Here is a 7311-nt window from a genome sequence, read left to right on the forward strand (position 1 = left end):
AGGTGCTGGGCTTTGTAGTTGCCATTGTTGTTTTAAACAAGAAAAGCAGCAGCACAGCCCAAACAAAGATAGTTCACATCAGCAGATACAGGCTGTGCGGAAGATAGCATGCTATGAGAATCCAGATCACTTTTGGGCACCCCCAGAGGGTGAGGTCAGCATTTTAATGCCTGGAATCTGGTGAGGGTTGGAGGGCTAACACATTCTATAGCAATGCTTCCTATTAGAACTCAAGCAAATTGATTGGTGAGCAACTCTGAGAGTCAATGACATCTCTTTACCTTTTTGCATTGTGCTCTTCAACAAATATTTACTGAACACCTACTATGTGCCAGGCCCTGGAAACCTATCTCACAGCATGTTATAAGTGGCTTTAAATGTGGCTGCCCAAATTTTTGCTCAGGTCAATGTGCTCTATTGAGACATGGAGGAGAGCCCCCACTTCATCTCTTCTCCAGCTCCATAGCTTAAAGGGCTGTGCTCCACTCTTGAAATGTGATAATGCTTTCTCACTTCTAGACTTTGGTTCTCTGCTTGGTGCACAAGGAATATCTTTCTTCCCTCATCTACAAATCAAGTTCCTATTCTTCAAATCCCAGCCAAAAGATCTACTCTCCCATCATCAGTTCCCAAACTCCCTAAGGTGAGCAAAGGGCCTCCTGTCACTGAGCTTTTGTATCATGTTTTATTCTCTTGTATTTATTTGTGTGCATGGATTACTGGATCATAAACCATTTGAGACTGAACTGATACTAGTCACATTCCCCAAACCTGTGTGTATTTGCACAGATTAGGTACCTCTCAAGCGGGCGGTGGGGAGAGGGTGTGGAGAAATCTTGCTGAAAAAATGTTTCCATGATCTTATATATCCCACTGTGTTTTCCTCCTTTTAGAGAGATTCTGAAGGCCCAAATCCTGCACAACACCATCTAGCACCATAAGGATTGAGGCTACAAGAACAAAGAGATGCAAAGATTTCCTCCTCTTCCTGTTCCTGTGAGTTCCATGTTTGCATCTGTAACCCTTGTTTTTTACCATGGTTGTAAATGAGCCTACTCTCCTTTCACAAATGTCACCATTTTATTACTCAAACTCCTACGTAGGACAGTATAGCAATTTTACAACAATTCTTCCCTAAAAATGTTGCTCAAAATATAGTCAAAAAAAAGCTTTCATATTACTCCCTTTTCAACAGCTAGCTACATCTTTTCATGCAGTGCCAGCTGCATCATTAAAACACAATGGTGAAGATCAGAATAAACAGATTTGGCCATATTGGGTGCCTGGTCACCAGGGATGCTGTAAACTCCAGTAAAGTGCACATTGTTGCCATCAATAACCCCTTCACTAACATCAATTACATGGTCTACATGTTCCAATATTATTCCACCCATAGCAAGTTCAAGGACACCATCAAGGCTGAGAACAAGAAACTTATATTCAGTGGGAATCCCATCACCATCCAGAAACAAGACCCACCAGCATCAAATGGGGTACTGTTGATGCTGAATATGTTGTGAAGTTCACTGGCATCTTCAAGACCCTGGAGAAGGCTGGGGCTCACTTGAAGGCTGGAGCTAACAAAGTCATCATCTCTATCTCTTTGGCTGATGCCCTTAGGTTTGTGATGGGTGTAAACCATGAGAAGAATGACAACCCCTGAAGATCATCAGCAATGCTTCCTGTACCACCAACTGCCAGGCGCCTCTGGCCAATGCCATCCATGATAATGTTGGCATCATGGAGGGTTTCATAAGCACTGTCCCTGCCATCACTGCCATCTAGAAGACTGTGGATGGCCCCTCCAGGGAAACGTGGTCTGATGGCTATGGGGCTTCCCAGAACATCGTCCCTGCATCTACCAGCCCTGCCAAGGTGGTGGGCAAGATGTTAAATGGGAAGCTCAATGGCATGACCTTCTGCATCCCCATTCCCAATGTGTCCACTGTAGATCTGACCTGCTGTCTGGAGAAGGTGGCCAAATATGATGATATCAAGAAGGTGTGAAGCAGGCATGAGAAGGCTCCCTACAGTGCATACTGGGCTACACTGAGGACAAGGTTTTCTCTTGTGACTTTAACAGTGACAATCATGCTTCCACTTTTGATGCTGGGGTTAGCATTGCCCTCAACAACCACTTCATTAAACTCATTTCCTGGTCTGACAATGAATTTGGCTGGAGCAGCAGAGTAGTGGACATTATGATCCACATGGCCTCCAAGGAGTAAGAGCCCCTTGGATCACCAGCACCAGCAACAGCATGAGAGGAAGAGGGGCAGTCAACTGCTAGGGAGTCCTAACCCCAACTCAATCCCCCAACATGGAGAATGGCCCATCCTTCACAGCTTCCATCCCAGACATCTGAAGAAGGGGAGGGGCTCAGAAGTCCCTATCTTGTCATGCATCCTAAATAAAAACAATGTTCCCAGCAAAAAATTAAAAAATTAAAAAATTCAGTAAGAAGTTATTATAGCATAGGAAGCATAAAAGAAATGATAGAAACAGAACTAGCTATTATTTTATTCTGGATCCATCCACTACTGACTATATGATATTTTCAGCTGGTTACTTAATTCTATATGCCTCAATTTCCTCATCTGTAAATTGTGGATAATAATCATAGCCACCACATATAGTCACGGTGTGGATTCAGTAAGTTAATATAAGTAAAGTGCTTAGAATGTATTGACTGCTTAACAAATAATAATGATGGTTTCATGTTTTGGAGCATATGACAGTTATTTGCAATGGGCATTTCCAGTTTCACCTGCAAACCTTGAATAAGATATATGAAGGACAACCACCACACCATGGAGCCTAGAGTGATTACAACTGAAAATGGGAGGATTGCATCCAGCATCCAGGTGGAATCTGAGCCTCCTCTTGACATAAAGGTGCAATGGACACAACCAATCCAGTGTCCACATAGAAGAGGTGGCATTGGATTGGGAAAAGTGGACATAATGGACAAAGGGTATGGGGAAAGGCAGGAAGAGATGAGAGGTGGAGGCGTCTTCGGGACATGGAGCTGCCCTGGATGGTGCTTCAGAGGTAATCACCGGACATTGTAAATCCTCACAGGGCCTACATGATGGAATAGAGGAGAGTATGGGCAATGATGTGAACCAATGTATATGAGGTGCAGAGGTGCCCAAAGATGTACTTACCAAATCCAATGGATGTGTCATGATGATGGGAACGAGTGTTGTTGGGGGGGGGGGGAGAGGGGGGGTGGGGGGGTGGGGTTGAATGGGACCTCACATATATATTTTTAATGTAATATTATTACAAAGTCAATAAAAAATAAAAAAATTAAAAAAAAAAAAAAAAAGATATAATAAGCAACTCCCAGACATATCTGGCCCTTTGGCTGTCAAAACCACTTTGCCAAAGGCTACTGTACTGCCTTTCCATGTAACCAGGTTGCTTTTACAAGAGCTGCTTCCAGCATTTTCTGTCATGTAGTCTTCTGATGCCCAAAGGTGGGTCCTGGATATCAAGGGGTTTCCAGTCCTGGGTCACTGCTGGGGCCACTCCCACTGCCCCTAAGTGTGCTTCATAAGCTAGTAAATTGAAAAATAGCCTTGCCTCCATTAGACAGCCAAATGTACATTCTATAAGTCAGTCAATAAATAGCTCCTTCAGCACAGAATTTTTCCTGACCCCTACAGTTCTCTCAGGCATCTGTGCTGGCTTCTGCTCACTTTCATAAACAGAGACACCCATCCCTGTGGGTTTCTTTTTTGCCCAACGTTCCATGGTTTGTTAGTTAGTTGGTTTTGCTTTGTTTTGTTATTTTGCTAGAAGACCACTAACAGATGATATTTGTTATAACACTCACTTACCACCCCTCTTTGGGCCTCAACTTTCTCATCTGTAAAATGAAATGATGAGCTGAGAGGACTATCTACAAGGAGCTTTCTATATCCACTTTCAATAATCTTAGGAATCCACCTTATGGAGGAAAGAGAAACTTGATATCAGGACACTTCCTTCTAGACCTTCATAAAAAGCAACAGGATGTGTCCTTACTGGAGAGATCTCATGTTAATCGTTACCATCCTTGCCTTGAGCAAGCTGCCTGGCTCACTTTCATATATCTCATTTTTAGCTTAGTGAGGAAACACCTGATCAATCAATCACCAAAGTCCAGCATTTTTCAATTGCCTGGATGCCTACCCCACCATTCTCAGGTGAAGCAGCATCTCAGACACATTCCTGAACATGATCAAACAAGCAACCTGCATTCGACTTTCATGCCTCTGTGAATGGAGCTAAAATATTATAAACAAAGAATAAGACACTGTTTCACTCTAAAGAAATCTAGTCTTCTTGTAACAAGAATAATAAGCAGAAATAAATAATTTCACTATAAATTGGTAAGTGCAAAATAATGTGTGGGCATTCAAGCATGCTTACCCAGTGTATATTGGAAAGGTGACAGAAGGAAGAGGAGGTGGCATAAAAGAGGAGGAGGAAGAGAGAGGAAGAAAGACAGAACAAAATAACATTTTAGTCTGTGCTCAGTTTTTTGGGAAAATATTGGGTTAAGCAAAAAACTAAATCAGTCCCTTATCACAGAACTTCTCAGAGCCTTTAAAATATGTCTATGTATTGTGAGTCTCTAAGAGAGAGACAAACAGTGTGAAAGAAAATAATCTTACTTTTTCCCTTCTCCCTCCTTTTTCAGATTTTCTTGTTGACATCTTGGGAAGCAGTATTTTACTGGACATTGTTGGAAAATTCTGCATTAGAGACAACTATGACTATGAAAAATGGAGTCAAACAGTCTGAAGTCACACCCTGACTCTAATTATTTGCTATTGTTACTCATTTTTCTCTTGTATGTAATTGGAATAATCATAGTACCTTCCTCAAAGACTTATTGTGAAGACTAAATGAGTTGAATTGTATAAAGTGCTTAAACCAGGGCCCGGCATATAAAAATATTTAATAAAAGTTTGTTATCAATTTATTATCACCATTGCAATAGAGAGGAGAGTCATTTGCTCCCTTGGGCGTTGGCGTTTGTTAAAGAAATCCTTGAGTTAATTTTTTAACTGTTGAGGCAGATTGTCCAGGTGGGAGGGGCAGAGGTGGCAGGAGAAGGCCGTGCCAGGCAGAGGAAACAGCAAAAGCTAAGGCCCAGGGCTTGCACCAGTGGCTTAAGCCTGGGTTTCATTTGTTGAGAAATAAGTATGCAGCAGATCTCAGAACCTCTCAGAACCTCAACCATTACGGTCCAGACCTCCTTGCACCCCCTTTTCCAAAGGTGAACTAGTTATTTCAGTTCCCAGCATTACTACCAAAGGACCATTGTTAAACACTGTTTAATAACAATACTTCACATTAACTCTAACCATTCTTTATTACAGCATCTCTTTGTTATTTCCAGGAAAAGCCGGAAGCAAAAAGTTCAGTGAATTGGCAGGATGACCACGCATACTGACACTTTCTAGAAGCTTTGCACACCCAAGTTTTCTCACCTTCAAGGCAACTTTTGACAAAATATAAATACTTGAGGAGTAAGGAAATTCTTCCTGTTTGTGGCAAATTATAGATTTGCAAGTAATTTGTATATGACCCCATGTCATAGTCACTATTATACAAAAATACCAGGTTGTTTTTCCTATTACATTATTTTTTCAAGATTTGTATTATTTATTTATTCCCCCTCCCCTCATTGTTTGTGCTCACTAACTGCTTTCTGTGTCTGTTCATCTTCTCTTTAGGAGGCACCAGGAACTGAACCTTGAACCTCCCATGTGGAAAAGAGGCATTCCACTCCTTACATTGTTGTTTTTGAAGAAATAGTCTTAATTTAGATTGCATGTTTCAATAAACATTTATGAACAGCCTGCATCCAAACTGTTTTTGCTCCTTTTACTTTGTACTCATTCATTCAAGTATTTTGCTGATTTTTTCCTGCAATTTCTCCCTTTCTTTCTTTCTCCTTCTTCCTCTCTCTTCCGCTTTTCTCTCCTGTCTTCTCTACCCATCCCCCCTCTATTTCCATTCCTCCCTCACTTCTCTCCCAATTCTGAATTGACAGGGGCCAACTCTTGAAACATAGCTGTGGACTTTGACCTTTCAACACCTTACGTATTGAATTTGATAGAGCTCATAGGGAAAGAGGTGAGAGGAAAAAAGAAAAACTTGAAGGGGCATGGATAAAGCTCAAGTGGTTAACATCTGCTTCCCATGTACAAGGTCCTGAGTTCAATCCCCATTACCTCCTAAAAAAATTGAATAAATTCTCTCATCTCAACAAATAAAAGAAACACATATTAAACAAATAGTACCCACTTCCTGAGCAGGCATTACCAGCCACACCCTGAACATGCATTAGCTCCTGCAATCCCTGCCGGTGAAGGTGGCCCTATCTAATTCTTAATTTCTTCTTTAAAGATAAGGAAACTGAGGCTCCTCAATGCTAATTAAACTGCCTGCTTCACACAGCTAGTGGGTAATGGAGAGTGGATTTAAACACTGCCCAGATGAACTTCAGATCTAGGCTTTACCCTCTGACTGCATGGCTGCCTCCAGGAGCTTCTACTTCTGCTGGGAGAAATTTAGTACAACAGGGCATCCCTTGAACTTTTATTAATAACAGTCAAAATAAATTTATGGAAACATTTTGACGCTGTCAAATTTGGAATTAGATCTACTAGGTCATCCTGGAAACACTTCTAGATCTCTGAATACTTACATGCAAAAAAAGGAGCCAAATGTTAGAAGACCCAGTTGGCTTCCTCAGCTCTTTCATTTGCTTACCTTTGGCTATTTGGTATCTTAACCTCCCTGAGCTTCAGTCCACTCATATGGAAAGGAAAAGGATAACTTCCCTTCATCTTACTTCTCAGGGTTGCTGAGAAGATTAAGTGAGTTCAAATATGTTACACCAAAGTAGATTATGTCAAATATTATTTAAGTATGTAATTATTGTTATCATTATGGCTTCTGACTGAATAGATGCTCAGTTCACTGAAGTACCTAGTTTTCTTATTTTTCGTGTTTTTCCTAAGGACTAAGGAAATTGAATGTCAACTCAGATGAAAAGTTCATCCAGCTCGTTGTATCTGTTGGTGACAGAAGTTCAGTCTTCTGAATTCAGTTATTTTTTCTTTATCCATCAAAATGACTATCATTATGAAATATTCCAAACATACTAAAAAATAGAGATTACTGTAAAGAACACCCAGATACTTAATAAATCATATCATATTGCCATTTTGTTTAAGAGCTTTTTTGTCTACAACAAAAAATAAAATAAAATAAAACATCACAGGTACATTTGAAGCCCCTTGTGTG

General features: G+C 40.8%; 1 long non-coding RNA gene and 1 pseudogene across 1 annotated transcript; both read left to right on the top strand.

Moving 5' to 3' along the window:
- Positions 1-525: 525 nt before the first annotated feature.
- On the top strand, positions 526-4932 carry LOC139438050 (uncharacterized). The gene is made up of 3 exons (XR_011647927.1): positions 526-643; positions 894-996; positions 4691-4932. It is a non-coding gene; the product is annotated as an uncharacterized lncRNA (long non-coding RNA).
- Positions 1242-2228, top strand: LOC105747069 (glyceraldehyde-3-phosphate dehydrogenase pseudogene; annotated as a pseudogene).
- Positions 4933-7311: the final 2379 nt, after the last annotated feature.

Source organism: Dasypus novemcinctus, chromosome 3, assembly GCF_030445035.2.
Source record: "Dasypus novemcinctus isolate mDasNov1 chromosome 3, mDasNov1.1.hap2, whole genome shotgun sequence".
NCBI classification, from domain to species: domain Eukaryota; kingdom Metazoa; phylum Chordata; class Mammalia; order Cingulata; family Dasypodidae; genus Dasypus; species Dasypus novemcinctus.